This window comes from Cupressus sempervirens, chromosome 2, assembly GCF_028749045.1.
Source record: "Cupressus sempervirens isolate cs-2001-9-10 chromosome 2, ASM2874904v1, whole genome shotgun sequence".
In the NCBI taxonomy this organism is placed as follows: Eukaryota; Viridiplantae; Streptophyta; class Pinopsida; order Cupressales; family Cupressaceae; genus Cupressus; species Cupressus sempervirens.
Window position 1 is genome coordinate 698,471,985 of NC_143119.1, and position 10,443 is coordinate 698,482,427.

The 10,443-nt window shown below is 31.0% G+C and overlaps 1 pseudogene across 1 annotated transcript; it reads right to left on the reverse strand.

Annotated features, from left to right (window-relative positions):
* Nucleotides 1-5,512: 5,512 nt before the first annotated feature.
* On the reverse strand, nt 5,513-6,980 carry LOC149575301 (mitogen-activated protein kinase kinase 9 pseudogene; annotated as a pseudogene). Its single transcript, XR_016360149.1, has one exon. The product of XR_016360149.1 is annotated as a mitogen-activated protein kinase kinase 9 pseudogene (transcript).
* Between the last annotated feature and the right edge of the window lie 3,463 nt (nt 6,981-10,443).

Sequence of the window (10,443 nt, forward strand, 5' to 3'; positions counted from 1 at the left end):
AGAAGCTCTCGCCACAGAGTAACGAGTACAGGATTGTAAACGACACCTTCATCTTTTCCATCATTTGATTCATAGAGGGGGACTATGGGAAGAGATTGTCAGAGGAAGCCAACGGACAAATCATAGCTCTCGGAGCATATTTCATCAAGTTCTAGACATTTACATACATTCAGGTAGGTGGTGCATCTATCAATCCGAAGAAACTCCCAAGGTACCCAAGTGACAAGTTGGTCCTAATGGAAATATCTAGGCAGATTGAGTCATCTTATGAGAAGATCAAAGGCACTGGAGACCTTGTTGGGATTGGCCTTTTGTAATAGGAGCATATTAGGTGAAGAGAAAGCAAGATATCCCAACTTTCAAGTGGGAATGGGAAAACTACCCTCTTGAAGAGTATAACTCTCCTCGGCCATTCTTTGACAATGTTGGTAAAGTGGAAAACCTGGCAGGAAAGGAGTTCTATCATGAGGCTACCATTGAAGATCATTGGATGAATGCCACAAATGACTACGATGTCCACATTAGAGACTATTGTAGGATGACTTTGTATCTAGTAGAAAAGGCTCTCCATTTGACCATCCCTAATGAGATAAGGCTACAGGACTTCAAGGAACCACTAGATCCTCTATTCAATACAGATAAAGTGGCTCACCCTCCTGAAGGTATAGATACAGAAGTTGTTAGTGTTTAGGACTATGAAGTGAAAGATATTATGTTAGGAAAGCCTACATAGGATACATCCTGACAGATGATGACTATGGGAGTCAAGGAGGTTCTCAGGCACATGGAACAGGATGAGATTGAAATCAAAACACTTTGTAGGCAAGTTAAGATCCTAAAAGGATATCTAGCTAAAGTTATTGGTCCTCTTGATCCTGAATGCCCCGAGGAGACTTTGAATACCATCCTTAGAGAAGGGGAAGATGTACGGCTCAATCCATTTTTGACATTTTATCAATGGACAAAAACGTTAGTGTTCCCCTCTAGCCATATTCTTTGCATTTAATAAAGATTGTCACATCAACTATATTATTGTGACCATGTTGCATTATTGATGACAAATTCTATCGAACCTTGTAAACATTATTAACTAGAGGCAACTACCAATTTCTAATTGTGTTGTTGTGGGTCCTAGTTTCATTCTCATTTTATTATTTATATACTACCACTTGTACCTATAAGAGGTTCAAGGGATAAGCCGATAGAGTATTTTATGAATATTATCACTGTCTAAAATTACATAACTCACTAAAGCATTAAACATGTTTTTCTTATGATTTATAGGATTTTTGGTCATGAAACAATAATGGCTAGGGTGGTCTCAAAGTGCTTCACAACAAAGGTATTTTTCAACTCCTCAAGTTATCTCTACCTATCATATTTTCAAAATGCTTATATTTTTCAAGTTCAACTTTCCAAGTTATCTCCTTATCAAATTCCCACAATTTGTATATTGTTGATTTGATTAATTTTTGTATTGTGATTTTGTAAGAATTTTTAATCAATATTTTGAATTATATTTCATGGTAATGATTTTTTGTCAACATTTTGAAATATATTTTGTACTCATGAATATATTATATAGGTGAGTTTGTAACATGTTTTTATAGATATTATTGTATAAAATAAATTTATAAGCAATATTTTTCTTTTTAATAATATTGATTAACTTATGGATATGATTGTGTAAAATAATTTTATCAACAATATTTTGAAATATATTTCATGATTCATCATCAATGTGAAAAATTTCTAAGTTTAGCGTTACTTTTTTTTTAACTTTTTCATTCTATGATGAATTACTAGGTGTGATTCCAAATCATTGATTATAAAATAATAAAATAATAAAATAATAAAATAGAAGATAATCAAGTCAAATGGTGTGCTAATGACTCGCATAATGTTTGTATCTATGGCCTCAAACGTCTTCAATTAAGCTTGTTGACATGTTGAGATAGCTCCTGATGGTCTAGAACATGCTAAAGGCAACACCAAAAACCCTACAAGGGATGCTACCTTAGCCTCCAAGGAGTAGAAAGTTAGAACCATCATTGAGTTTGGTAAATCTTGTAACTATTATGTTAAATATTTTTCCAATAGCATACGTTTTAAAGGACACTTTTATTTATTTAGTTATTATGAATGATGCTTTTCAAATCCTTTTAGTTTTTTATCTTTATAATTTTTTATGTTAAAATTAATTTTCCAATTCTTGAAAACATTTTTATTATATAAAAACATTTATGTTGATTAATAGTTTTTTTTTTTTCAATATGTAAAAGTTGATTTTTCTTATTAAAATATTGCGATAATTTAATTAATTTCTATAAACTTAATCTTATCTTTTATGACCTCCAACAATAAAAGGTATATTCTTTTTTATTTTATAATAAATTTGTTTTGAATTTGTCCAAACATAGGCTTGAAGCATTAAATATTTTAAATGCTCTTCTAAATAGATCACCTTAAATCACTGATATATGAAATTAATTTATATTTATATTTAATTTAATTAACTTTATTAGAAATTGTTATTTATTTCAATTAAATTAATTTCAATAAACTAGTTATTTAATCTTTTATAAGTTGAAAAAAAATTATTTATTATTATTTAAATTTCAAATTTATTTTTCAATGAATATTTCTATTAATAATCATATAAAAAATAGAAGATAAATTACATGGGGTCTAATTTTTTTTAAAAGTTTTAGGTGAAGTTCTTTTTAATTTTATATATATAATATTTTAATTTTCGAAAGAAATAATTAAATTCAATTAAATTTTAAATAAACATATTTATTCTATATTATTGATGAAGTTGCTTGAAATTTTTTAAAAAAATATTTGATATCAAATTTTCAAGAAAGTTTCAAAAATATTCTACTTAAGCTCACAGACATTTTTGTCAAATAAGTAGAATAATAAAATAAGTTAATCATTGAAAAAATGTAATTTAGGCTTGAATCTTAGATTGAAAAGTCAAACACTATACATGGGACTCAATCTCCATGATTGGTCAACTATACAATTCTCGATGGGTATGGAATATATTTTATAAAAATATATCATGTTAATTGAAAAACAAAATTTATTTTTAATCAATCTTTATTTTTCATATAATCAATTGGCCAAATCTAAAATGAAAGGCAATCTTTTTTTAAATATAAATATCAAAGGAGCATGTAAAGGCAAAGAGGGAAGGAAGAATAATTTGAAGGATGCGAATGAAAATAGACTAAGAGAACAATATATGTCATGCCACATGGTAGGATAGACGTGTTTTATATTGATTGATGTTTTTTTCCTAGGGAAGGTGGAATAGCAAGGATAGACATGCAAAAAAAATCAGTAATTTTGTTAGGAAAAGATCGCATGAAATAAAAATACACCACCAGTTTGGATGTGAGACACGATTTGAGTGCGAGACACTAAATTGCATGTATGGTAGGAGGTTCCCTCCAAAGGAAAAGCCTATCGGCTTAAATATAATAAATATCCTTAAGTTCATTTGGTTGCACGCATAGGAATTGAGAAGAGGAATGCATTTTGGGAAGAGGAATGGCTATTCCAATAACAACCATTTTTTGGAATGGACATAAGCTTATTTTAGAGGTAAAATGAGAATATGTATTCCTATTTCTTATTCTAATTGATGCACCAAACAAAAAATAGAACACTTATTCCTAATTTCCTATTCCTATTCTATAACTAAATTGATCATTTAAAAAACCAGAGCTCTGTTAGAGCAGGAGTCCCTGCCTATTGCAAAAAGCCTCAAACAATAGTATAACTAAAGACATGTTCTATATATTTTATATATTTAGTACATGACATTTTGGAAAAAATTAACATTTATGTATAATGAAATATATTTGATTATAATTATGTAAGAATATCAAATTAGTTTTTATAAATTTATAAATATATTAAAATTAAGTTTATCAAAAAAATTATATTTATACTACATTAAGTTTATTTATTTTTGAAACAATGTAATATAATTAAGTTCATAAATTTTAGGAAAACTATTACTTATATTTTGAAAATTACTAACCAAATAATTTAAATTAAAATATGAGTACAAATATTTTAAAAACATTCATATAAGATATGTATAGGAGTGATTAAAGTTTATAATTTGTAATTTGTTAAAAAATATTTTTTATAAATCAAAAAAATAATAAAAAATAATTTAATTTGAAATAAATTATTTAAAATTTCATTATTTATAATTCAATATCTTGAAAAATAATAAAGTGAAGATTTTGAAAAATAATAAAATTAAGATTTTTTTAATTATTAATCTTTAAAAAACAATAAGAACTATTATTTTTATTTGTGTTACTATCTTAGAACTTTTTCGAATTTTAAAATACACTTATGACATTTGAAAACTTTGCAATCTCCAAATTTTTAATAATTTATGAATTAATCAACAAAAATAAATTTATTATTATATTTTATTGAAATATTTGATTTCTAACTAAATTTGAATTTAAAATAAAAATATCTTCAATTGATTTTCTTAAAAATTAATTACAATAGAATAAAATATAAAATATAAAATAAATTTAACACAATTATTCAAAATAATAGTAAAAATAAATTACTAAAATAAAATAAACATAATAAAAAAATTTAAAAAATTAAGTCCTACTATATCTCTATATTTATAATGTCTTTATTAATATTAGCTAAAACATTTTATTAATAAAATATTATCCATTTATCATATTAATCTATTTATTATCAATTTTTACTTATAAAATAAATATAAAACAATGCCTCTTGTTTTTCAAAATAAACCACTTACTCATTCGTAAATCAATAAAAAATTATACAATCAATGTTTGAAAAAATAATAGGTTTCATTTGTTGCAGACGTACTATTAGCTACATGTCAATTTTGTTAGATAACACGTGCTAATTGCGCTTATAAACGTGGATGGTGAAGATTGGATTTGACGTGTGTACCTAAAGTTTACTATTAATGCATTTAATACAGTGTTTATCTTTTTTTTAACTGCGAAAATAGTATAAGCTGATAGCCAATAAAAAAAGAGTAATTACTGAACATAAATGAATTAAAAAATAAATTGACAAAGTTCAATAGTTTTAGTTATAAAAATTAATGGGGAGGTCATCCGGAAACATTAGTTCCCTGGGACTAAAAATTCGAGAAGAGAGATCCAAAACTTACGGCTACCCTACCCGTCGGCAGCGATGGATTCTTAAATTTGTGATCGGATTTCTTATTCTCAAACAATACAAAGATGTATGATTTAAGTGTTAAATCGTCACATGTGACGTCAAACGATAGTTTTTCTATTAAAGGCGTCCCATAATCGACATTTAGGATAAGCTCATTAGTGGCTTAGTGATCCACCTCTACTGACGGAGATAAAATGTATACTTCCATTTAGCATTTAGTTTAGATTAGTTTCCCTTGTCTAAGGTGATCCTAACACTAATATGTGATCAATATCGTAAAGTAAATCGGTTTAACAAACCATTGCAACAAATATATGAATTATAATATATCTTTTTAAAAATATATTTTTCACATTGACAAAATAACAATGAATTGCACAATATTGACTTGACTAGCAGTCTGACTCTTGACTTCAAAATTTAAGGCCCTCGATTTCCGTGATGAGCGGAAACCCTAAGCCACTGCAATGTCCTGCACGTGCAGGATGGCATCTGCCCGATCACTTGCACTGTTCACCCTCTTTCCATCTCAACTGCTCCACAGCAGCGTCCTGATTTCACCCTTTCGGAGGAAACGAATCCAATGGTTGGTTACAGCTTAATCGATCCAGTTCCCCTGAAATCAGTACAAAAATCACACGTTCTGCGAGATGTTGAGGGCCTGGAATGGCACTTTCAAATTGCAGGGCTGCTGTAACTGTGAATTCCTGTTGACAAATGGATGCTTCAGAAGCTGTGAGGCAGTCCATCGCTTTCCTGCGTCTTTCTCAAGACAACATCTGATGAAACTCTGGAACTCTGCAGATGCACTCGCAGGGGCAGAGGGCGGATCTCCAAAACAAATGGCACACATCAGTGCGGACCAATCCGCTTGTTCTCCGGCCGCTACAAAGGGGAAATGACCCACATAACATTCCAGCAATGTCAATCCCAAACTCCAGATATCCCCTGCATACCCATTGTATTTCCCCCCATAGCTCTGCGGATCGAATCTCTCTGGGCTCATGTAAGCACACGTTCCCACATAGGAATTGCAGCAGGAATCTACGGCGTGTGATACGATCCTACTCACACCAAAATCCGCAATTTTGATTCGCTGGTAATTCTTGCTGATCAAGAGATTTGCGGGCTTGATGTCTCTGTGAACAATCCTGTGGCTGTGGAGGTATTTCAACCCCTCCAACACTTGTCTTGCGACCTTTGCGAGGCAGGACTCGGTGATCCGAGTCCTCTGCTTCAACAGCTCTGCGAGGGATCCACCGTCCATGTATTCCAGCACAAAATTCATGTTTCCCCCCTCGTGGAACACAGCCTCGCATTTCACAACAGAGGGAGAATCGATTTTCCGGAGGATGTCCATCTCTCTGGTTATCATGTGGGAGGTGAGGGAAGAATCATGGCCGTCCAGGCGGATGACTTTGAGGGCATAATGAGCGGAGGATTTGGGGTGGAAGACTTTGTAAACAATGCCTCCGCTTCCATGTCCGAGCTTTCCCACTCTTTCCAAATCAGAGAGCTTCTCTACGCTCTGTGGCGCTGAAAGTGCCTGTGGCGGCTTCGGCAGAGGGAGAGGCAGGGGCAGGGGAAGCGGAAGGGGAAGAGGGGGTTTTGGGTGTTGTGCGGGGATTGGAAGCTTCAATCCAAGCCTGTTCTTTGAAGGCATCGCAGTCTGTAATGATTCTTCTCCTCTACGGATCAGAGACGAAGAAAATTAGATGAATTCGGGTTCTGCCGAGAGAGACTTGGTGTAGGGGGCGTTGTTATAAGAGATGGGAAGCAGGGGAGCTTCCAACGGGAAAAGTGGGGGCGGCAGAGGAAGGTGCGAGGAAGCAGCCAACGGGGCATGTGAAGTGTGACGTGTAGAGATGACGTTGCTGTGGAGTGGGTGGAGAGGTAGATAAGGATAGGAAAGAGACACGGGTAAAGGTCGCCATCATCCTTCTCATATGAACGTGAGAGGGCGTCCCAGTTGGGTCCCTTGTGGACATTTTGGCTTCTGGAGATTGACAAACGCAAGGGAAAATTTGAGGTCATGGCGGCGTCTCAATATATTCACCACGTGCATGATTTAACATTGAAAGTACCGATTCATTGAATGGGTTTATTTAATAATTGTTGCAACTTGGGCCCGAAGTGGTTGATTTATCTAATAATTATTTTTGTAGGGACTCCACCAGGCCTGGAATTTGAAAAATATTGATTGTGTTTTTTTTTTTTTTTAATAAATAATTTAAATACATTTAAGATAAATATTTAAAGAGATTTTAGATTGTCCCAGATTTTAGATTGGGACAATCGCAAAGGAGTTGGGTTTATAGTTTCGCAGTGTTTTATGGTTTGGTGGCTTTGCCTTCTTCCTAGTGTTGTTTTTTCTTGGGCAGGTTTGGGGTCTTGCTTCAAGTGTGTCTTTGTCCTAGCTTTCTTTTTCTTTTAATAAAAAATTTTCCGTATAGTGGCTCTTGCCTATATATATATATATATATATAAAGTGATCAAATTATTATTAACTTAATATAATAAAAAAAATTAAAATATTTTTAAAAGCTATAAATTTACAATAAATTTTTTAATCGTTTGTTTTATCATACAAAGTAACAAGTTTCTAATTTATAATTTTATATAATTTATTCTATATTAAAAAAATTAATTAGTTATAAATAATATTTAAAACATATATATTATAAAATAATATTCTATATTGCTTATAATAAAATTTAATGGTTTATTAGAAAATTTATGAATAATATTTACGATTTTATAAAAAAAATTAGCTTGTCAATTTATAGCGTCTATCAAATTATCAGCTAGCTTGTCATATACGATCCAAAAATAGAAAGGCTATCAAATTCGGACTCCACTTTTGCCAAAAACATGTGTTAAAACTTAAAAATATCAAGACTGCCACGTTTGCCTGCGCTAGAAAATATGGAGATAAAAGACAAGCCAACGGGACGATGGAAATTATTATTATTATTAAGGATGGTATTTTTTTTGGCCACGTTGTTGTTTCCCGAATGCTAGTTTTGTTCAAGTTAAAAGATTGTATCCAGCAAAGGCCATTATAAGAGTATATGCCAAAATTGCAAATCATAATTTCCGTATCACACAAAGGCTGCTGCTATTGTTTAGCACGAGGATAATGATGCCGTTATCGAAAAGAGTTTTATGGGAATTCGTGCAGTCTATAATGTAAATTCCAAAGTTTTTAATAATACATGTGTATAGTGTTTATCTTAAGATTTATTTATTTCTTAAACAAAGTTTAGTTTTGGAGGAATCTTTATAGCTGCACATTTTGAATTGGAGTAATGTTTTTGAAGGAATCTTCATAGTTGAGCATTTTGAATTGGACTGGTGTTATTTTCGAAGAATCTTTATAGTTGAGAATTTTGAAGTGGAGTAATATTGAAATGGGTGATCTCGTAAGAAAGATCATTTAAATGCAACATTTGATTTGTGAAGAGGTATAATAAATTTATTACTAAACAAATAAATGATGAAGATTAAGATCAAAGTAAGTCAACTTTGACTATTTAATATTTGTTTTCTCTTGAAGTTAGTTGTGTATGATGTTTAGGGAAAATGTTTTAAAAAGAGTTCGCAACATCAAATAGATAATGGGACTTCCATATAGTCAATAGAATAGATAATTATGAAAGGTCACAAGAAAAATCCTACATAATTCCTACTAAACTATTTTCTTCCTGATAAATAATTAATTATTTTTGTATTTGTAATCAATATATTCTTGTTCTCCATTATTTACAACTGAATTTAAACAACAACAACAACAAAAAAAGTGACTTAAAAAGTCATGCAATTGTAATTGAATCATATCTATTATTATGAAATATAAATAAATAAAAATTAAGAAAAAAAATTAAATTATTTTATTAAATTATAAGAAAATAATATAATTTAAATAAATTATATTAAATTGATTACAAATATAGATAGACGTATATTATTCATATTACCCATTTTCACACAAGGTTCAATTGGTAATTAAGCATTTAGCTTCTTATTTCAAATGAAGTCATGGATATCATATTTATAATATGAATTTTGTTTGCTTCATCATGCTTAGGAGCACTAAATAAAGAGAATACATAAGTAATACAATATTGTAATATTTCATGACAATTGATTTGTTTCATCATCATGATAATGAAGTATGCATATGAGATATACAATTTGCAAAAATGATTTATTTATATTAAAAATTCAAAGAAGTAATAAGAGATCCACATAAGTTGTGGGATTTCCAATGGAAAAATTCATATGACATGAAGAGAAAAAGACAAGTGAAAGAATGCACATCCATCATCACTTGGAATGGCTGACAATTTGATCCCTACTACAGTTGATTCGTCCCATTCTCAAGCTCCAAAAGTGCCTAAAAGGTATATAACTTTTTTGTTAGAGCTTTGAATATGTACCTTTGAAAAGCCTTGCCACTATAATACTAACATACTCCTCATGATATACAGGATTGACTATGAACATGAAATGTGGAAAAGAGAGAAGCAAGAAAGAGAAGCACTACAAATGGAAAAGAGATCCACCCTTTTTATTATAACATTCTTTGTTCCATGTGTAGATACACCTGAATGGAGATTCTAAGCTATTCAAGTGTCATGCCCCATATGCATGAAACCTTCTAGCTTAAGTTGCAGATATTTTGAAGACAAAGAAAACTATTAAAGGAACATAGTTTGATTTTATGAAACATTGTAGTCTATTACCCACCAAGTTGAAGATGTAGAGCACGTACAAAGACAACCTTTTTGAAGGGACATAACCTCTAGGTATAAAACCTTATAGTATTGACAAAGAAATGTAGCTATACAAGTGGTCATCAAAGGGACATACATTCATTTTGTGTGTTTCATCTTAAATTGGATGCACTCCAATTTAATGAACATTTAGCACCTATTTAATGCAAGATCATCAATCTCCTTGTGCCTTTCATTTCTTCTTCTTTTAATTTTCTTTTTGTTAGGTGGAATTGGGGTAAAACCTAATAGATCCTCTTTGAAGCTCCTATTTTTATAGTGTTGATCTCAAGGTAAAATCTATATTCTTGGGTCATCTCTTCTCTTCATCTATTTACTTTCAATGTGCTCCTTGCCTTGTAACTGTTATATATCAGACTCTACACCCGACTCTAGAGATCTGGGACCTGTTTTGGGTCCCAAAGAAATCCTGAAGGTTCTGGAAGCTAGTTGTTAA